The sequence below is a fragment of the Hypanus sabinus genome, chromosome 4 (assembly GCF_030144855.1).
Source record: "Hypanus sabinus isolate sHypSab1 chromosome 4, sHypSab1.hap1, whole genome shotgun sequence".
Taxonomy (NCBI): Eukaryota; Metazoa; Chordata; class Chondrichthyes; order Myliobatiformes; family Dasyatidae; genus Hypanus; species Hypanus sabinus.
The window spans coordinates 16,141,923-16,164,580 of NC_082709.1; the positions used below are offsets into that span (position 1 = coordinate 16,141,923).

Consider the following 22,658-nt stretch of genomic DNA (forward strand, 5'->3'; position numbering starts at 1 on the left):
CCTGATGCTGATTATCTGCCAGCATTGATGGATTCCAATTGCCCTGATACTGTTTCCCCATGACGACAATCTCCTGGTGAAACTTTTCAGCATGCTCGTCACTGACAGCACCAAGATTTGCAGGGAAGAAGTCTAAAAAGGAATGCAGAAAATTAATCTTCAGTGACATGTTGCACTTCATGGTTTTGTGTGCTCGAAGCTTGTTGTCCACCAACTGCATGTAGTCTGGTGCTCTGTGTTACAAACCCTGTAACTGGGTCACTTACCAGCAAAGATGGAGAGGTCCATTGAAGTCTGATGATACTATTTTTAACAGTATTTATTAGTAAAAAGACACAAAAATAATATCAATGCAAATATACAGATAATATACGTTGTCAATACTAAATCTAAAAGTGCGGGTATAATAATGATCAATAAGAAATAAGCTCTATTGTTGTCTAGAGGATAAAGTATTGTCCGATGGAAATATAAAGTTCACTCAGTTCATGCAGGCTGCAGCCTTTGGGGACCACTGGGTTTGCAATGGTTGGAGAGAGAGAGAGAGAGAGAGAGAGAGAGAGAGAGAGATTTGGAGAAAAACTTGCCGATTTTCCTTTTATGATTTCGATCCGTCGGAGTCTCGTTGGTGTGGCCGTTCACTTGTGGCCTCTCCTTTAGCTATACCATTCTTCCGTGGTGAGCCCGCCAACCCAGGCAAGGGAAGATGCACACAAGCCCCACCGGCTTTTGCTATAAAACGCTGTCACTGGATTTCCAGCGTTTCTTCTGGTGCGTCTAAAGGAGTTGTTCCCCAGACCCTCTTTTATCCTTACTCATGGGGTCTCAGATGTCAATCAGGTTGGGATGATGCAATCCCTCAACCAGACCACTCTGGTTGTCCCCTGAGGGGTTTCAATGAATAGTACAGTACTCAATAGACAATTCCGTCTCCAAGAGACCATGGCTGTTATCAGTGGATCCGTTCTGCTGAGGCCAGGACACATTCCAAACCTTGTGGATTCTGCGAGTCTCTCTCTCGTTTCCTGGGTCCCAGACCTGAATTAATAGCAATCTTGTGATTCTCAAAAAGGAGGGGGCAACTTTGTACCCTTCGACCCCTCAGAGTTGCTTCACATTCGTAACACAAGAAAAATTTGAACATCTTTGAATGCCTTCCATGTGATTTTCTCTAGTTCCGTTGAAGTTCTTCGAATTGCCTGTCATTGATGACCTGTTTGATTTGAGGACCAACAAAAATGCCTTCCTTAATCTTGGCATTAGTTATTCTGGGAAATGTCTGTCTCAAAAGTCGAAATCCTTCTTCCTTGTTCATCACTTTCACAAAATTTTTCATAAACCCCAGTTTTAAATGAAGAGGAGACAAAAATATCCTTGTTGGGTCTGCAACTGGCTTATGTGCCACACTTTTCTGCCCAGGAACCAAATGCTTATGAAGTGTCCAATCCTTTTTAATGTAATGAAATTCTTTAGCATGGCTGTCCCATTCACAAACAAAACACCAGTATGTAGTGTATCCAAGCTACATTCTAGTAGCAACCTTTCAGAAACCTGTCCTGGCTAAATGTACACAGGCATGCCAAGATAGAAAACTTTTCAGCTGACGTTGTGAGCAACATTTTAATTGACTTGAATTATGAATTAAAATAACAAACATATTTCAATTTCAAACAAATTGTGCATGATAAGGAAATGTCATGGTGATTTTCATGACCAGCAGCCCAAATTCAGCAAGATACAACCAAAAGTACTCAGGAAGCAAAAAATCTTTGTTGACTAGTGTTATTGAATTTATTGGGATCTAAATGGCTTACTGTCGTATTTCTCATATCGATGCAGCTACGTTTGTACAAAGAAGGCATGTCAGCAGCTATATATTTCATTAAGAATCTGAGAAAATTTGGTATATCACCTAAAACACTTGAGAATTTCTACAGATATACCATGGAGAACTTTCTATCTGGCTGCATCACCAGCTGGATGTGGGAGGGGGAAGGAGTCACTGCATAGGAGCAAAATAAGCTGCAGAGAATTGTAAACAACTCTATCGTGGGCCAAAGCCTCTGTAGTATCCAGGACATCTTCAAGGAGCAATGTCTCAAAAAAGTGACGTCCATCATTAAGGACCCCCATCACCCAGGACATGCCTTCTTCTCATTGCTACCACCAGGGAGGAAGTACAGGAGCCTGAGGGCACACCCTCAGTGATTCAGGAACAGCTTCTTCCCCTCTGTCATCCGATTTCTGAATGGACTTTGAACCCCTGAACGCTACGTCACTGCTTTTTAAAAATGTCTATTTTTGCACTATTTATTAATTTAGCTATTTATATATACTTGCTGTAATCCACATTTTTCTTTTCTATTATTATGTTTGCATTGTTCCACTGCCGCATTTAACACGCTTCACGACATATGTCAGTAGTATCAAACCTGATTCTGATTCATGTTTGCCAGCAAGCTTCCACAGACAGTTTTGATCTTCGTCCCTGGGTAGTGAGCAGAGACATGAGCTTCAGTGTGCGTGCACTTAATCTACCATTTAAAATTACTTGTTTGAGGTGGTGAAATATTACGGTGCAAAGCAGGTAGCAAGGGCTGGAAATTGAACTTGCCTGAATCAAATCTGTTGTGCCAGAGCCACCTAGTGTCCGGACTCTGGAAACCACGGTGATTTAAATACTCCAGCCTGTCTCAAGACAACAATCCGCTCGATGTTGTGCAGCCACACATCAATCTTCCAACACACCTTTGGTACAGGATCAGCATCTTATATCATTCTTTTCTGCAGTTACACTTTACAAGAAACTTCATAACACTTGCCATTAAGTACTTGAGCAGGGTCAAGTTTCCCAGGTGCTTCATAAGAGCACCACAAACAACATTTGACAGTGAACCGCTTTAGAAAATAGTAGAAAAAAATAACCTTGATTGAAGTTTAAGGGGCAGTTTAAATAGGGAGAGCAAGGTGAAAAGATTGAGCAGGTGAAGTAAATGATTTGCTTCCTCGTCACCAAATGATAAAAAGGCCAGGATGAAAGAACTGCAGAGGACTCCCCAGTCCTGGACTAGAAAAGAATGCAGAAATTAGGAAGGGAGCAGGGCCATGGGGTGATTAGAAACAGAATTTTAAAACTCAGTCATTTATGCCAATTGGTTGGTGGCATCCATCGGTCTCGAGAGACCATGGATCTGCGCCTGGAGTTTCCAGGGCGCAGGCCTGGGCAGGGTTGTATGGGAGACCGGCAGTTGCCCAAGCTGCAGGCCTTCCCCTCTCTATACCACCGATGTTGTCCAAGGGAAGGGCACTAGGACCCATGCAGCTTGGCACCGGTGACGTCGCAGAGCAATGTGTTGTTAAGTGCCTTGCTCAAGGACACAAACACGATGCCTCAGCTGAGGCTCGAACCAGTGACCTTCAGGTTACTAGTCTGATGCCTTGCCCACTAGGCCACGCGCCAACACTTATGCCAATAAGTTCAGGATAATTGTTGAATAGAATAACAATGAAATCATGATTATGTTGGTTGGTGGCCACTCCTGGTCTATAGAACTGAGTACAGAAATCATTTGTTAAAAGCTGTGACAAACTTTAGTGTTTTCTCACGCAAGGATCTAAGAGGCTATCTTCACTAGTGGGACAGCCTTTGTTAGCAAGTCGTCTGTCACAGATGTTCCTTGTCCATCTTTGTTCTGAAAATGAAGTTGGCCGTCTGTGATGATCTCTGACTGAAGTAGTTTACCGGAATGCGAGGCATTTTAATTTCTCCAAATGAGCTCCTCCTGATGAAGGGTTACGGCCTGAAACGTCGTCACTACCTCCTCCCATAGATGCTGTCTGGCCTGCTGAGTTCTGCCAGCATTTTGTGTTTTTATTTTTTACCTTTTTTTTTCTGTTCCATTTCTGATCTGAGCTTGAAATTTCCTGAGGCAGAAACTTGTCAGAATCAGATTCAATATCACTGGCGTATGTTGTGAAATGTGTTGTTATGCATCAGCGGTACAATGTAATACATAGTAATAAAAAACAGTAAACACTATATATATATGTTTTTAAGGTTAAATTAAATAAGTAGTGCAATAAGAGAGGAATAAAGAGTAGTGAGGTAGTGGGGTAGTGTTCATGGGCTTAATGTCCATTGGGAAATCAGATGGCAGAGGGAAAGAGGGTGTTCTTAAATTGTTTTGTATGGGTTTTCAATCTTTTGTCCCTCCTCCCCCTGATGGTAGCAGTGAGAATGTGCTGACAGTCATTTAGTGTCAGAACGGAATGAACCTTACTATACAGTAGTGAAATTACTGTGCATGTGAGAAATTTAGGTTACTTTCACCCATGGCTATTGTGATTATGGGTAACAAATTCTGGTATTGTACACATCTCCCTTTTATAACAAATGCTATGAATTCCTCCAGTATGCTGGCTGGCATCCCTTCCTTTGAATGCAAACTCATAGGCACTATTTTGCATTTTAAATATCCAAAAGAAGTGCTATAATTTTCTTTCAGTTCCAGAATGTTTTTTTCAGCAACAAGTGCAAACACTGTTATATTTTATTTTATTTTTATATTTAACTGATCTATAACTGTTTTACTTTGTTTATATCCTCATGTTGCCTTGATCATTGAAATTCCCCTCAAAGTAAATCCAACTGTATTGAAATTCAGTGATGCTTTATTTTAAAAACTCACAATCCATCTGCTTACCAACTCTCCTTCCTTCTCCCCCTTCTCTTCCTCTCGCCCCAGCCACATTGTCAAGTTTGCCGATGACACAACAGTGGTGGGTTCATCACCAACAATACTGAGAAGGCTTACAGAGAGGAGGTGGAAGAGCTTGAGGATAAATAACCTCTTCCTAAAAGACCAACGAGAATGGTTAAAAACCTGCACCACTCCAACTCCACTTCACATCCACAGCAGTTGAAACTGTGAGCTGTTTCAAAATCCTAGGATTGTATATCTCGCACTGCCTGTCATGGTGCCAGAAGACATAGAAACATAGAGAACCTACAGCACAATACAGGCCCTTCGGCCCACAATGCTGTGCCGACCATGTACCTATCCAGGAGTCTCTTAAAAGACCCTGTCGTATCCACTTCCACCACCGTCGCTGGCAGCCCATTCCACGTGCTCATCACTCTCTGCGTAAAAAAACGTAACCCTGACGTCTCCTCTGTACCTGCTTCCAAGCAGCTTAAAACTGTGCTCTCTCACGTTAGCCATTTCAGCCCTGGGAAAAAGCCTCTGATAGTCACATCATTGACAAATTTAGCCACCTACTTAACGCGATCAATGCCCCTCATTACCTTAAAACACTTCTCATCATCCTCCACAGTCAAGAAAGCTCACCAATGCCTTTACTTTCTGAGGAGGCAGACGAGAGCTGGGCAATGTACGTCAATACTTGTGACTCTAGATACAGTGGAGAGCATACTGCGTCAATGTGTGATACAGAAACTGCACTGTGGTGGGCTGGCAGGCTCTACAATGGGTAGTTAAAACTGCCTAACTTATCTGCAAGCAAAGATGTATATTCAGAAAGGTGCCAAAAAAAGGCCAGCAACAACATGAACGATCACCCTCACCCTGCTTATAGATTGTTTGGCCCTCTCCCATAGGGAGGATCCACGCCAGGACCACTGGACTGAAAAACAGTTACTTCCCCAAGCCATCAGGCTGATCAACACTTCCACTTTCACCGTTAACCCACTTGGCCATCATTATGTACACATCATGCAGCATCACTTCATGTACATACAATCAGCCTATGTGTGCTGCAGTTGTACATTGTGTTTTATAGGACTGCTTTCATATTTATACTTACAGTTTTTTTAATTGTTTTTTACGCTGCATTGGATCCTGAATAACAGTAATTTCCTTTTCCTTTACACCCATCTACTAAAGAATGACAATAAAAAATCTTGAATTTTCTTTCTTATTGCCACCAAAAGAAACCATTCAGTCCAGTGATTCCATGATGGCTCCAGTTTCCATTCTTCTTCCCCTCTGTGGCCTCAGATCTTTGGATTTATTCTCCATTGCATGCCCTTGGTCTTTTGGCACTAAGTAGCAAGTTATAGTCATTGCTGACTTCCCTACACATCAGTGGGAAGAGCAAAAAGATGGTTACACCTCGTGGGTAACTAGTCAAAGACATTCTGCAGTTAAAGGCTTTGAAATTCAAGGAGTTTTCATGGCATCTGAAACTTACTTATTTCCTACATTCAGATCTGGGTAATTAATTACTGTATATAACAAACCGCAAGATGTACAGTTTTATTATCTTTGGTATATTAGTAATGGCAGGCCTTCTTTCACAAAAGCAGCCCTTCACCAACACCCTCTACTTTTCATTACCCTTATAGTTGCCCTGCATACTATAAGCTTTTATTTATTGGTTCAGTCTCCCACATGGGATCTTGCTAAATTCATTATTGAAGTCCATACATTCTACAGAGAATACATTATCATCATCAACACATTTAGCCACCTTCTTAACACTCACCATTGCTGTTTCATCTGTCTCCTCCTGCCCGTCTGATACTAGTCTAGTTTTTCAATAATTTCCCCATCACCTGGAACTACCCATCTGCCTTTCTTAACTAAAGATATTATGGCCTCTGTTCTCTAGTCTTACTACCTCTTCTGCAGTCAGAGTAGGTTTGAAAAATTTCTGTCAGAGCCCCAGAAATCTCCTTGCTTGCCTCTCATAGCAAGTTTCCTGGGACCCTGGGAACTTATCCAATTTTAATACCATCTCTTCTCCAATAGTAACTCGTTCTAGAATGCCACCGCCCCTCTCCCTGAATTTGCCAATTGCACTGACTTCTTCCATTGTGAATACAGATGAGAAGCATCCATTGAAAACCTCATCTACTGTCATGACTCCTGCAGGCCTCTGTGGCGACACGTAGAATGCTGGGCTTCCAGGTTTCTCAAGTACCTGTATTTATTAATTGATGTCTTAACTAGAATCATTAGGCCCTAGTGTTTTCTCCTTAATCTTGTTGAGTTTATTGTGACTGGCATGGGTTTTCCGCATTTTATAATTATTTAGAGCGGACTCCTGACTACCGCTTGTCACGGGGTCCTTTTTGATGTGAATGCTTCATCTAGGAGTATCGCTTGATCGTGCCACTGATGTTCTGTTGGTCTTCCTATGAATAAAATCTTGTTTCTGTCACTATGTGGGAGTCTGACATTCCTTCGCACCTGGGTTCAGTCGTTACCAGCACACACCGTGACCCCTACATCCTCTGGCTCTAGCGACAGATTGCAAGTTTGGTCTCCGGTGAATCCCACTATCTCCATGATTACTCTCTTCCCTATTTTATACTTAGAAAATGTTTCTTTCTGTCAGATTGCCGAAGGACATGGCACTGCCAGAAGCCAAATGTTTGGAGGGGAGAGTGATTACTCTGTTTTGCACAAAATAGAGATGGGCGCGTTGTCACGATGCTCCACCTACAGGGTTGCTGAAGGCGTTTTGCATTGGTCACTGAAACAACCAAAACAGAGGCAATGAGATAAAAAAACACAGAGCAGAGTGCAACAATCAGATGGGTTACCGAGGCAACAAGGTTTCTCACCCAACACGAGCGGTGGCAGGCTGCAGAGGTAAAAACACAGAACAAAACAGCAAGAATGGGTATAATACTTCCCTCCCACAAATCCCATGCACTCTAGGCCAGAGGTCACAAAGCGGATTGAAAGTGACCCAGAAGTAGGGGGAAGAGATGGTCAGCACCTCAAAGATGACCAATGGCCAAATTCATAGGAGTTGCCACTGAGTAGCAGTGACAGCTCCTCTATAGAGCAGCGGAAGATAAAGCGCGATGGAAAAAAAGTGAAAAAGCGGGAAAAAAAAAGTCGCAGCAGGAGGCAGCAGTTTCCCATCATCCCAGCTTGCAGACAGCCAAGGGCAGATCACAAAATCTAGACAGCCAGCATCGCTGCAGCACTCCTGCACCAGAGCTCCAAGAATCTCAGGGCAGCAGTGAATCCCAACTCCAATGATCAGTCTGCAGCAATTTGTATCTTTAAAATAATAACAAGGAAGCAACATCAAATAGCAATCGAAGTCCTCCACCAGCTTCCCCACAACGGAAATTAGGAATTTTGTGTATTTAATATTTCAGAATGATTTGACTAATGTTGCGTGTGTGTGTGTGTGTGTGTGTGTGTGTGTGTGTCTATGTATATATATATAGATTAAGCATTCTTTTTCCTTTAAATAATTCATTATGGGTTATATGTATAAATGCGTGAATTGTAAATGTGCTACCAAGTAATATGTGTGTGCCTCACTTAAAGTAACAAAGTTTAACTCACATTTCAGACTTCTATGTCTTCCTTTCAATTAATTTAATGTTTTGAAATTACAAAACATAACAAGGAACTACAGCAGAAGAAGACACCATCCTTTGTCTTGGACAAAAGCAGCACTGCTAATGTTATGGGATAAAAACTAATTACTATTGCCTTTAGGTGGCATCTTTTATCAAAAAGAAGATAGAAGATTATATTGTTAATCTGTGTAGTATCAAAGGTACTGTGTGATGTTTTGATGCATGAAGTTTGTTGTTTTTATAGGGGTGCTATTCACTGCATTGGCAGTGGTCACGAACGTGGCCTCATGGGCAGCAGCAATCACTTTTCTGCTCTGGGTATTCTGCTGTAGATTACGCACAAGGCATTCTCAAAAACTTTATCAATACAACTTCATCTCACCTTCAACTTGTTTTGTACAGTACTGTGCAAAATTCTAAGACCTATATATCTGTAGAGAGAGGGAGATAGGGTTCCTAAGACTTTTGCACAAAGTGGAGTGGAGAGCGAGTTTGTAAATCTGGCAGGAGCAAAGGATGTTGGGAATGGTGAGGGTGGAGTGCCACAGGAGAGGCGTGGGTCAGGTGACAGAGAAGGAGTGTCCGAGGCTCCAGATATCTCACCTGCCATTTCTTTTACCATTCTCTTAATCTGTCTAATTCTTCCTGTTGCCCCTCTACTTCCTCGAAACTACTTGCCATTCCACCTATCTTCACAACAAAGCCATCTATTCCATCATCCAAGTCATTGACTTATAATGTAAAAATAAGTGGCCCCCACACAGACGCCTGTTTAACAAAGGCTCCCTTTATTCCCACACTTTGCCTCCTGTCAATCAGCCACTGCTTTATCTGTGCCTGTATCTTTCCTGTAATACCACGAGCTCTTAACTTGTTAGCACCTTGTTAAAGACCCTCTGAAAATCCAGGTATGCAACATCCACCAATTCTCCTTTTATCTAGCCTGCTTGATATATCTTCAAAGAATTCCAGCAGATCTTTCAGGCAAGATTTTCCCTGAAGGAAACCATGCTGACTATGGCCTATTTTATCATGTGCCTCCAAGTACCCTGAGACATCATCCTTAATAATTTACTCCAACCTTCCCAACCACTGAGGTCAGATTAACTGGCCTATAATTAGGAGTAACATTTACAATTTTCCAGTCTTCAGGAAACATTCCAGAATCTAGCGATGGTTGAAAGACTGTTGCTAAGGTCTCCACAATCACTTCAGCCACCTCTTTCAGAACTCTGGGGTTGCACCATCTGGCCCAGGTGACTTATCTACCTTCAGACCTTTCAGTTTCCCAAGTACCTTCTCCCTAGTAATGGCAACTTCACACACTTCTGATCCCTGACACTCTCAAACTTTTAGCATTCTGCTAGTGTCTTCCACAATGAAGACTGATGCTAAATACTTATTCAGTTTATCTGTCATTTCCTTGTCCCTGATTACTGCCTCCCCAGCATTGTTTTCTAGCTGTCTGATATCCAGTCTTGCCTCTCTTTTACACTTCATGTATCTGCAGAAACTTTCGGTATCCTCTTTAACATTATTGGCTAGCTTCCATCTTTTCCTTCCTAATGACTTGGTTTTTTAAAGCTTCCCAGTCCTCTAGCTTCCCACTAAATTTTGCTCTGTTATATGCCTCTCTTTGGATTTTATGTTGGCTTTGACTTCTCTTGTTAGCCATGGTTCTATCTTCCTGTCCTTAGAGTAATTCTTCCTCTTCAGGATGTATATATCCTGTGCCTTCTGAATTGCTTCCAGAAATTCCAGCCATTGCTGCCCTGCCATCGTCCCTGCCAGCGTTCTCCAAGTGTGGTGCTTCTGCAAGCAAAAAATGGGAAATGTGGAGGAGGAGGAAAAAGAAAAAGTTTGTCCTTAGGTGGAACGTTTATTTTTCCGAATGTTGGATAATTTTAAATAATTAATCTCTTTTGTGTTTGGTTATTGCTGTAATGAGGAAAGTATGCACTTTTTCCAGGATTCCAAATAATTTGTAATCTCTCAAAAAATAATTTGAGAGGAATATGTTGTACAACAGTATCTTTGAGATGTGGTTACAGTTGCAACATAATGACACTGAGGTTCATTGGTACCAATGTGATGATGGCCATTGTAATGTCGATTAAGGGGTAACTATTCCAGGACTTTAAGGAAATTGTCCGGCTCTTTCAAACTGGGTCATGGGCCCATTATAGTGCAACACCCCTCAGCTTCACATGGTGGGGAGATCAGCACAGATGCTCTGCCCCAGATTTAATCCCAGATCCTACTCATTCAGTGATGGTCAATTCAATTGAGGCAAAGCTAACACAGGACACAGCTAACAATAAACTTATCCTTGTACAGATTAAATAATCAGCTATGTTGTCATTCAAAATTTTCTTGGGCTGAACATCTAGAAGCAGTAAACATGATTCACATTGAAACCTTGATATTCCATCCAAAGATGAGATAGAAAATCGGGTGTGTTTTGCCTATTTTTCAACATAAAGCTTTAGCAATTCACTAATAGGATTCCTTGTAGCCACTACTCATGGGCTTTGTATCTATAACACCTTCCTTTAGGTATTATCCAGGCCATTAAAATGTCATAATGTGCAGTCCGGAAATTAGGGGATGACTGGTGTATCTCACTTTTGAAAGCTCTTCACTAAGGGTTGCTGCTTGCATTGAGCCTACTCTGCACAGAACCATTTAGCAGCCTTTGAAACAATCAATTGTTTTTATTTCTTTCGGGAAAGCAACAGGTAATTTCTTCTTGCAGAGTCATAGAAAAATACAGTGAAGAAGCAAACCCTTCTAGTCTACTCTGAACCATCTAGTCTGCTCTGAACCATTTAAGCAGCCTATTCCCATCAACCTGCACCCAGACCAAGCCCTCAATAACCCTGCCATCCATGTACCCATCCAAATTCATCTTAAGCATTGAAATCAATCTCACATGAACCATTTGCAATGGCAGCTCATTCCACACTCTCATGACCCTCTGAGTGAAGAAGTATCCCCTCATGTTCCCCTTTAACTTTTCACCTTTCACCCTTAACCCATGACCTCTGGTTGTAGTCTTCACAGGGGTGGCTTTGGAGGTAATGAACCAGAGGGCCAGATGCATATAGATCCGGGGCTGACCAACAAGCAGCAACCTCCTTCATTCAGGTTTCTTCACCTACGCTAGATAAGTTCTAGTGTTTATTCATTATTATTTACTTCGCTGTATTTTTAAGTTTATGATTAATGGTAGTTTAATATTTTTGTGATTTGCTTTTATTTTAAGTCATTTTAATCCAGTTTTCTGCTTTTAGATACCTCTCCAGGACCCCTTGTTTCCATAGATTTGAACAACTTTTAATTAACAGTTTGATCAGCAATTTTGCCAAAGAAAAAAATAATTACTTCTGAATATGCCATCAGAATAGGAACCATGTAAATGAATATATATCAAAAGCCAAGTGAAGATTATTTTATTTTGGATTATAATCATTTGAAATAGTTTAATGTTGCTAAATAATTGATTTACTTAAAATTATGTATGACTTTTAATTTGACTCCACTTCCATGTTGAATTGCGTCATAAAGTTGCTACCCATTTGCTAGAGGTTCTAGTTCAACTTGTGCCATAAGCTAATTCAAGGAAACGGGTATGGGGTGGACAATGTGGAAAGCATGTGGGAGAAATAATTAAAGGAAGAATACATGAGAAGTGATAAACAGTATGGAGGAGAGCACAGGGAATGGGTGTAGGAAGCTGTCACAGTGCAGGAGAAGGTTATGTATTCTCTGTGCTTTTGAAATTGCCAAAAGCAGCTGAGGAGCTCAAGTTTTTATGTATATTTAAGGCAGAGGGTGATGGATTTGTGATTGGTCAGAGCATGAAGGGATACAGGGGGAAGGCAGGAGATTGGGGCTGAGAGGAAAATTCGATCAGACATGGTGAAATGGCAGAGAAGGTTCAATGGGCCAAATGGCCTAATTCTGCTTCTATATTTTATGGTCTTATAGAATAGGCCTTCCTGGCCCTTCGAGCCACACCACCCAGCAATCGTCCAATTTAATCCAAATATAATCACGGGACAATTTACAATGACCAATTAACCTATCAACTGGTTCGTCTTTGGACTGTGGGGGGAAACCAGAGGACCTAGAGAAAACCCATGTATCCATGGGGAGGATGTGCAAACTCCTTCCAGAGGATACTGGGATTGAACTCCATTCTGCAACGCCCCAGGCTGTGAGAGCATCACAGTAACCACTACGCTATGTGGGGGTTGTAGGTGGGGTTGATGCGAATGATACGAGCATAAAAAATGGGATAAGTGCAGGTTGAGTGTAAACGGGTGGCAGTGATTGGTGCAGACCTCATGCATCAAAGGGCTTGCTTCCCTGCTGTTTACCTCTGTGATTCTATTTGTTCACAAGTATTGACCAAGTTTTATTTATAATTGGCTGTTGGGCATGCTTTCCTCTGGTTATCATGCTGGTAATCATGATGTTTGCATTTTCATCCATTCAATTGAGTTTTATGATATGTCTTATAACTGCAATAAAATATGATTTAAATACGTCACTACAATATTTACAGAATAGAAATGCATACAAAAATTCTATTCAATATTGCTCTCTCTTTGTGCCTCTGCATTATAGGTAAATTTACCTGATTTCAATGTTGAAGTGTTTCAGAATACACGATATTTCCCTATTTGAAACAAATGTAAAAATGTATAGATTATATTTGTGGTGAACTACATATACCTGTCTGGACACGTCCCCCCCCATTGATTGCTCCTGTGGCCCCTCCCACTGACCGTGGCTCCTCCCACGGACCCCGGTATAAAGGCGATTGAGGCCTGAGCCCTGCCCTCAGTCTCCTGGATGTAGTATGGTGATCAGTTGCTGCTTGTTCTTTCTTCCAGTCAATAAAAGCCAATATCTCGCCTCACGTCTCAGAGAGTTATTGATGGTGCATCAATTTTATTGACTGGAAGTTTAAAACATGGACAGCATTTTATGTCCAGAAAAATTAGACCTTGATCCGCAAGACTCCGAAGCAGCTCTTGCCTTTGAACTCGGGCTTGCATGCTTCCAATCATACTTGGAACAGATTCCAGTGACTGAGCCTGCCACAAAGTACAAAATATTACTATCTAGAGTCCGAAAGTATTCTCCCTTATCAGGGACCTACCGACCTACCAAGGGGCACTGGACGCCCTTAAAAGACAGTACCTGTGGCCGGTGAACACCGTCCACTCAAGACATAGCTTAGCGATGCGGCGACAGCTGGCTGATGAGTCGAACGCCGTGTTTCTCTGAGCCCTACAGATACTCGTGCGAACTTGTGACTGCAAAGGTCTGACGGCGGAGCAACATTCGGAGCTGCTAGTACGAGACACCTTCGTTACGGGGATCAGGTCAGTGTACATGTGCCAGCGGCTGCTGGAAAATGCCAATCTTACCTTACGCTTGGCGATCGAGATGGCTGACACGCTGGAGGCTGTTCTGCACAATGTTGACGCTGTCCAGCTGCGTGATCCCCTGACGGTTCCGTGGACACCTCAGACCCCGCCGCCCGCGAGTGAATTCACCACCGCTGCTGCCAGTCGCGAGTCCACAAACTCCCCAAACCCGACCACAGCTGCTGCCAGTTGCAAGTCTGCACAGTATTACTTCTGTGGACTCGAAGAGCACCCCCGAAAACGCTGCCCGGCCCGAGAAGCAACCTGCTCCAGCTGCGGGAAGAAGGGCCATTTCGTCAAGGTTTGTAAGTCTAAACCACGAGCGGGGTCGGGCAGTGCTGCGTGTGAGGCATGGGGGCCGCCATCTTGCCTGCCCGCCTCGTGCGAGGCATGGGGGCCACCATCTTGCATGCCCAGATGGGGGCTGCCATCTTTGTCGGCGCCACATCGCCCTGCCCCCGACCCACCGGTGCTTACCGGGCACCAAGACATCAGTTCAACTCTGGCCTCCGTAACCCTTGACCAAAGCGCCCCACACCAGCTTGCAAGGTCAATGATGGACATCCTGGTGGAGGGGCACAGGACTAGATGCCTGTTTGACACGGGCAGCACTGAGAGTTTTATTCACCTGGACACGGTGCACCGCAATGCTGCGGACTCGTGACACAGCCGGTAAGCCAAGGGTCACCATGGCTTCTGGGTCGCATTCCACAGACATTGGGGGGGGGGTTGTGTAGTGACATTGGTGGTGCAGAGCACAGAATATCGGGACTTTGCAGTACTGGTCATGCCTCAACTGTGTGCCCCTGTGCTATTGGGGCTGGACTTCCAGAGCCACCTGAAAAGTGTGACAATGGAGTATGACGGGCCCCTCCCACCAATCACTGTCAGAAATCCTCAGTTTTGTGGGACTTCGTCATATACCCCGCTACTGACCACACACACACACACACACACACACACACACACTGACCCGCACATCCCACCCAGCACCATGCCGACAGCTGCGCTACTAACACCACTTACAGCCTCTCCACCCTCAAGATCCCTCCCCCACCGCTGTTTGCCAACCTGACCCCCGACTGTAAACCTGTGGCAACTAAAAGCAGGAGGTACAGAGTGGGGGACAGGGCCTTCATTCAGTCAGAGGTGCAGCGGCTGCTCAGGGAGGGGATCATTGAGCCAAGCACAAGTCCTTGGAGGGCCCAGGTGGTTGTTGTTCGGACCGGGCAGAAAAATAGGATGATCGTGGACTATAGCTAGACCATCAATAGGTTCACGCAGCTTGACGCGTACCCCCTACCCTGCATCGAGGATATGATCAACCAGATAGCTCAGTACAAGGTGTACTCGACAATAGATCTGAAATCCACTTATCACCAGCTCTCCATCCGCCCAGAGGACCGCCCCTACACCGTCTTCGAGGCGGGCGGCAGGCTCTATCACTTCCTGCGCGTCCCCTTCAGTGTCACAAATGGTGTCTCTGTCTTCCAGAGGGAAATGGACCGGATGGTGGACCAGTGCCAACTGAAGGCCACATTTCCCTATCTGGATAATATCACCATCTGTGGTCACGACTGGTCGGATCACAACGCCAATCTCCAACGATTTTTCCAAGTGGCCGAAGCCCTGAACCTTACTTATAACAGGGACAAGTGTGAGTTCGGAACCACCTGACTCGCTATCCTTGGGTATGTCGTGGAGAACAGGGTCATTGGCTCTGATCCCGACTGTATGCGCCCCCTGTTAGAACTCCCTCTTCCCACCACCCTCAAAGCTCTCAGATGGTGTCTAGGCTTCTTTTCCTATTACGCCCAATGGGTCCCCCAATACGCAGACAAGGCCCACCCCCTGGTCAAGTCTACCACATTTTCCCTCTCTGTCGAGGCCCGCGCGGCCTTCAGCCGCATTAAAGAGGACATTGCCAAAGCAACGATGCATGCGGTGGTCGAGACCATTCCCTTCCAAGTAGAGAGTGACGCCTCCAATTTCGTGCTGGCTGCTACCCTCAATCAGGAAGGCAGGCCAGCAGCATTCTTTTCTCATACCCTTCAAGGCCCTGAAATTCAGCACTCCGCAGTGGAGAAAGAAGCCCAGGCCATAGTGGAAGCTGTTAGGCACTGGAGGCACTATCTCACCGGCAAAAGGTTCACCTTGCTGACCGACCAGCGCTCAGTTGTGTTCATGTTCAGCAACCAACAGCGGGGCAAAATCAAAAATGATAAAATTTTGCGGTGGAAAATAGAACTCTCCACCTACAACTATGATATCCTGTACCGGCCTGGAAGGCTCAATGAGCCCCCTGATGCCCTATCCCGGGGAGCGTGTGCCAGCGCACAGCTCGACCAGCTATACGCCCTCCATGCACATCTTTGCCACCCGGGGGTCACCCGATTTTACCATTTCATGAAAGCCCGGAACCTGCTGTATTCCCTTGAGGACATCAGGACGATGACCAGGGACTGCCAAGTCTGCGCTGAGTGCAATCCGCACTTCTACCGTCCTGAAAAGGCGCAACTTGTCAAGGCCACCCACCCCTTTGAGTGACTGAGTGTTGACTTTAAGGGCCCCCTTCCCTCCACCGACCGTAATGTCTACTTTCTCAACATTATTGACGAGTACTCGCGGTTCCCCTTTGCCATCCCCTGCCCCGACACCACTGCCACGTCCGTCATAAAAGCCCTGCGCCAGCTCTTCACTCTGTTCGGATATCCCTGCTATATCCACAGTGATAGAGGGTCCTCCTTTATGAGTGACGAGCTGTGCCAGTACCTGCTAGCTAGGGGCATTGCTACTAATCGGACCACGAGTTATAATCCCCGGGGAAATGGACAGGTGGAGATGGAGAATGCCACAGTGTGGAAGGCCACACTTTTAGCCCTTAAGTCAAAAGGGTTGCCGGTCTCTCGATAGCAGGAGGTCCTCCCTGAGGCACTCCACTCTATCCGCTCCCTGTTATGTACGTCCACCAATGCCACCCCTCACGAGCGCCTATTCTCTTTTCCCAGGAAGTCTGCCACTGGGACCACCCTACCAGCTTGGCTGACAACCCCAGGGCCAGTGCTGCTCCAGAAACATGTGAGGAGCAATAAATACTCCCCGCTGGTCAAGAGGGTTCACCTTCTACATGCGAACCCCCAGTCTTACCTGATGGGCGGGGGGACACGGTCTCCTTCCGCGACCTGGCGCCCGCAGGAGCAGCAGACCACTACCCCGAACACTCCAGGGTAACTATAAACCCTGTACCCAAGGTGACACCGCGCACACCAGGCCCTACACAGACTCCTCACGACACTCCTATACCGGGCGTCTTGCATGCACATATACCAGGTGCCTCGCACACGCGTGAAGGATCACTGACGCCTAGTGGGCTGACACCTCCAGTCAGGCCGGAACCAGCACAACCACCGTCTCCGGTGCAATCACCACCGGCACCTGTGCAGTCAGAGCCGGTGCTACGTAGATCACAGCGACAGATTCGACCACCTGATAGACTTAACCTGTAAATATACTTGTAAGAAACTTCACCCCATGGGGACTCTCTTTTAAAACAAAGGGGGGGTGAATGTGGTGAACTACATATACCTGTCTGGACACGCCCCCCCCCCCCTGCTGACTGCTCCTGTGGCTCCTCCCACAGACCCCGGTATAAAGGCGATTGAGGCCTGAGCCCCGCCCTCAGTCTCCAGGATGTAGTATGGTGGTCAACTACTGCTTGTTCTTTCTTCCAATCAATAAAAGCCAATATCTCGCCTCACGTCTCGGAGAGTTATTGATGGTGCATCAATATTTATCTCCAATTCTGGAGTAAATAAGTGACCATATGTAAAAGCAGTGAGCTTTGAGATCAAGGCCAAACATGGTCCTTGTTAGTGCTCATAGCAAAACTACGTTTCAGAGTTTCAAAGGTACATTCAATGTCAGAGAAATGTGTACAACGTACATCCTGAAATTCTTTTTCTTCGCAACCATCCACGAAAACAGAGGAGTGCCCCCAAAGAATGAATGACAGTTAAATGTTAGAACCCCAAAGCCCCCCCAGCTCCCCCCTCCCTCGTATCAGCAGCAGCAGCAAAGCAACAATCCCCCCCCCACCAGCAAAAAAAGCATCGGCACCCACAACTGAGCACTGAAGCATGAGCAAAGCAACAGCAAAGACACAGACTTGCAGCACACCAAAGTCTACTGGTTCACCCAGTAATCCACCATACCACTGGCTCTCTCTCTCTCTCTCCCTAATAAGGGAGAAAGAGATGTCTCCATTTCACAATCAGAGAACAGGCAACTGAAGTTGCATGAACGGAAGAGGCAGATCAAGTGGAATAACTAGTATCTCAGGGGTGGTGACATTGTTGCCAATGTCATTACTGGCTGTTACTGTAGTGTTAATTAGACATACAGTAGTAATAATTTATGAACTGATATCTAAGGCTGTTGCATTAGCATTTATGTATCTAAGGCACGGAAGCTGGCCCTTCAGCCCATCTAGTCCATGATGAACCATTAATCTGCCTAGTCTCTTCAACCTGCACCTGGACCATAGCCCTCCATACCCGTCCCATCATTATACTTATAAAAGTTTTTCTTAAATGTTAAAATTGAACACACATCCACCACTTCCACTGGCAGCTCATTACATTCACTCTCCACCCTCTTAGTAAAGAAGTTCCCCGTCATATTCTGTTGAAGAGTTCACTCTTCACCCTTAACCCATGATCTCTGATTGCAGTTCTGTGCAACCTCAGTGGAAAGAAGCCTGCTTATATCTACCCAAACTATACCCTTCATAACTTTGTACACCTTTAACAAATCTTCCTCATTCTGCTACACTTCAGGGAATAAAATAACTAACCTATTCAACCTTTTCCTATAACTCCGGCCCCAAGTCCTGGTAGTTATGGTTATTATTCTATTATGGATTTATTGATTATGCCAGCAAGAAAATGAATCTCAGAGTTGTATGTGGTGATATACATGTACTTCGATAATAAATTTAGCTTGAATATAGTAGTAAATTTTCTCTACATTCATTCAATCTTATTTACATCTTTCCTGTAGGTAGATGACTAAAACTGCACACAGCACTCCAAATTAGTCCTGACCAACATCTTACACAACATCAACATAACATCCCAACTCCTGACTCAATAATTTGATTTATGAAGGCCAATGTGCCAAAAGCTTTCCTTACAACCTTATCTAACTGTGACACCACTTTCAAGCAATTATGGATCTCTATTTCCAGATCTTCCCCACTCCTCAGTGCCCTACCTGTTTGGTCCTCCCAAAGTGCAGCACCTCACACTTGCCTGCATTAAATTCCATCTGCCATTTTTCAGTTGGTCTGGATCCCACTGCAAGCTTTGATAGTTTTGCTTGCTGTAATCTTGGTGTAATCAGCAAATTTGCAGATCCAGTTTACTAAGTTATCATCCAGATCGTTGATATGGATGCCAAACAACAACAGACCCAGCACCAATCCCTGCAGCACTGCACTAGTTACAGGCCTCCAGTCAGAAAGGCAGCTATCTACAACCACTGTCTGGCTGTTCCCACAAAGCCAGTGTCTAATCCAGTTTACTACCTCAGCTTGAGTGCCAAGCGGATGAACCTTCTTGACCAACCTCCCATGCGTTACCTTGTCAAAGGCTAGGAGTAAGTGCTTGTAGACAACATTCACTGTCTTGCCTGCATCAATTTTCCCAGTAATTTCCTCAAAGTCTTTGTAAGACAATTTAGGCACGACCTTAGGCAATTTAGGCATCATATTTACTTAGTTTGGTCCTGTCTCAGCCTTTGATGCTCCAGAGATAATAATCGAAGTTCATTCAATCTCTGCTTCAAATAATTCTCTCTAATCTTGGTGAGCCTCTTCTGCCCCCCTCCAGCTATATTCGCTTAACTGATTTAAATCGTGAAATCATGGGGTGGAGGGGTCTATCTGTGGACAGAATGGGTTGCAGCGGGACCCTGCAAGGGATGAAGCCGGGCTTAGCCAAGGGACAGAGGGGCACGAGCTCCAGATGGGCATGAGTGATAGGCCAGGGGTGGCCCACAGGTAGACCAGAAGTTTCCCCAGTAGTGTCAGAACATGAAGAGGTAGATGAGGGGGTACGGAGGTCTGAAATATCAGGAGACCACCGGATAGGCTGGCCTATGTGGCACCAGGGGAAGAGAGTGTGGCCCCTACTGTTGTGGGGGGCTATGTCACTGCCTTTTACACCTGGTTTGGACTTTGTGCTTTGCAGGAAGGGTTGGCAATTTTATCTCAAAGTCATGAGAGCATAACTAAATTTGGTGGGGGGAGAGTGTAACACCCTGGGAAAGGTTTCACTGCTAATGTAATGGTTGTTCTGTAGCAGCAGAGTTTGGGTTATGACTGGAGATAACGGGGGCTTTGGAATATGCAACGTCCAATGAGGGGAGTGTTTTTCCTTTCTTGTGTACCCAAGAGCAAGGTATTTGCGAGCTTTTACTTGGCAAGAAGGTGGAGAGAGAAGGTGCCAGAATGGAGAAATCATAGACTGCAGGACGGATTGGCTTGGAATGGGGCTGGGAGTCAATGCCATCTAGAGGAAATCAATGGAGGACTAATGGATGGGTAACTGAGGGTTACATAAGTAAATAGCAATAAATAATGAAAACGTGAGATATAGAGTCCTTAAAGTGAGATCAATGGTCGTTGGAACATCTCAGTGGATGGGCAAGTGTGTGTAGAGCCTGATGGTTAAGGCAATAACTGTTCTTGAACAGTTCTGTGGTGTGAGTCCTGAGGATCTTGTACCTCCTCTCTGATGGCAGAAACAAGAAAAGAGCACAGCCTGGATGGTGGGGATCTCTGATGATGGATGCTGCTTTCCCATGACAATGTTTCATGTAGATGTGCCCAATAGTTGGGAGAACATTACCTATGATGAACTGGGCCAAATCTGAAAAGGATTTTCTGTTCAGAGGCCTTAGTGTTTCCATACTAGGCCATGACACAGTGATGTGTCCCCTGTTACAAATTAGTACCACGGAATAATAAATACACAATATGTGATTAAATGGTTGAGTTTTATAATTCTTAACGGTTAGTAAAGAAACAAAAATAAAAGAAAAGGGCCCATTCTCATGGAACAGTCTAATGTGCAACATTGGAGCTCGTGGTTCAGTCCATTGGTTTCCCATTGACCTCCTCTGACTGTAGCCAACCCTCGGACCCTCGCTCCAAGTCCACTCCATCCGGCAGTCTACCAACTCTCTCCATTCGCAACTTCTCTCCTCATCTCTCCCTAGCAAAAGACCGGAAAATCCCTGTTCCCAGACCCACAAGAAAGAACAACATCCCTGTCATTGGATAGCCCCATATTCCAAAGACCGGTTATCTGTAGTCATAAACAAAACATTGCTGCTACAGAGAAACCACTACATTAGCAGTGAAACCTTACAGCACGTTACACCAGGACCATCAGGTTTATTCAGGCTGTACTGTATTTCTGTGCTGTACTTCTCCATGAATCTATGATTCTAAATTAAATAGGTTGTGCAAAAATCAAAATAAAACGTTATGAGGTACTGTTCATGGGTTCAATGTCCATTCAGAAATCAGATGGCAGACCGTTGCATTTCTTTAATTTTTTTTCTTTTCTTTTTAGATCTTTGCCCATTTCTCAAAAGAAAACTATGTTTACCACTTCAGGACAAATACCTCTTCTGTAAAAAAAAATATCTCTTGGGATCCAGAGAGCGTATACCACTTCTCTGGCAATGGTTGATTGTTTCTCAGTAGTGGGAATTCCACCAGGGTAACTCCCTATGTAGATAATGACCCAGATTCCCCTCACCCCCAGGAATATTAGAATAATTTTCTCGAAGTGACAGGCTAAAGTACTCTCCCTTTACAGGAAAAATGTTTAGCACCAGAAAACCAGAAGTGAGAATTAGGGGAGATCCCTACTGTTCTTCGTAATCACATAATACAATCTGGATGCTGATATGCAGAACAATTTAAAACTGGACTGGTTTCATGTTATCAGCCTATTGCTATAGTCTCTATCACTAAATATAGTTCCTGCAGAATATGTTTTCAATCAGTTCTCTTTTCTCTGAAAGTAAGATCTTATAATGGAAATGGATGTAAAATGTTCTTTGTGATAAGTAGTGTGTACCTTCATTTATACTCAAGTGCTTTTTGAACTGTTTCCTCTGCACAGAAGAGCAGCTTTTGTTTGGATTTTGGTTTTCCTTTCAAGTAGCTGAGTATTTGTTCTTGGAGACAGAAAGGAAGTGGCTTGCATTTGCCATGACTTGTCACCCAATGGGTAGCAACCTGGTTTTGATAATGACCGCTAAAGAACTGGACTTCATTAAAACAGAATTCAATAAAGGTGTGATGTAATCTTGCATTGTTCCACATTGGAATGGATTTTACACCAGTAGCAGAGCACTTTTGAATTAGTTTCCAAGTTCAGAAAGCAGCTCCTGAAGCAGCTTCATTTATTCAATTAAAATTTTGCTTTTAGAGTATTTTCTTGCCATTTAAATCTACTTTTTGTTTCTGTTTCAGCTTGTCCTTCTTCACTGTCCTTCATAACATCATCACTCTACCCTGTGATACATGCACACTTAAGGAAACATGAAGTTAGACTCACATTTTGGTCTCCCGTGTTTTCCTTTGAACTAGTTTAATGTTTTGAAGTTACAAAGCATAACACTCTCATGGTACATCTGTAGAATCAGATCTGTACAATATCTCCTCAAACTCCAAAAGAAATAAAGCTACTGTCCTGCCTTCTTTGTAATTGTTTGAATATGTTGGGCCCAAGACAGACCTTCAGCATTGTTGACACTCAGGAACTTGAAACTGCTCGCCCTTTCCACTGCTTTCC

At 44.2% G+C, this 22,658-nt stretch overlaps 1 long non-coding RNA gene across 1 annotated transcript in view; it reads right to left on the minus strand.

The window, feature by feature from the left end:
* The window catches only part of LOC132392519 (uncharacterized), a 31,845-nt gene extending 23,693 nt beyond the window's left edge, over window positions 1-8,152 (minus strand). The window contains exon 1 of the long non-coding RNA XR_009511570.1: window positions 2-8,152. This is a non-coding gene — a long non-coding RNA (uncharacterized LOC132392519). The remainder of the gene's footprint in view (window position 1) is intronic.
* Between the last annotated feature and the right edge of the window lie 14,506 nt (window positions 8,153-22,658).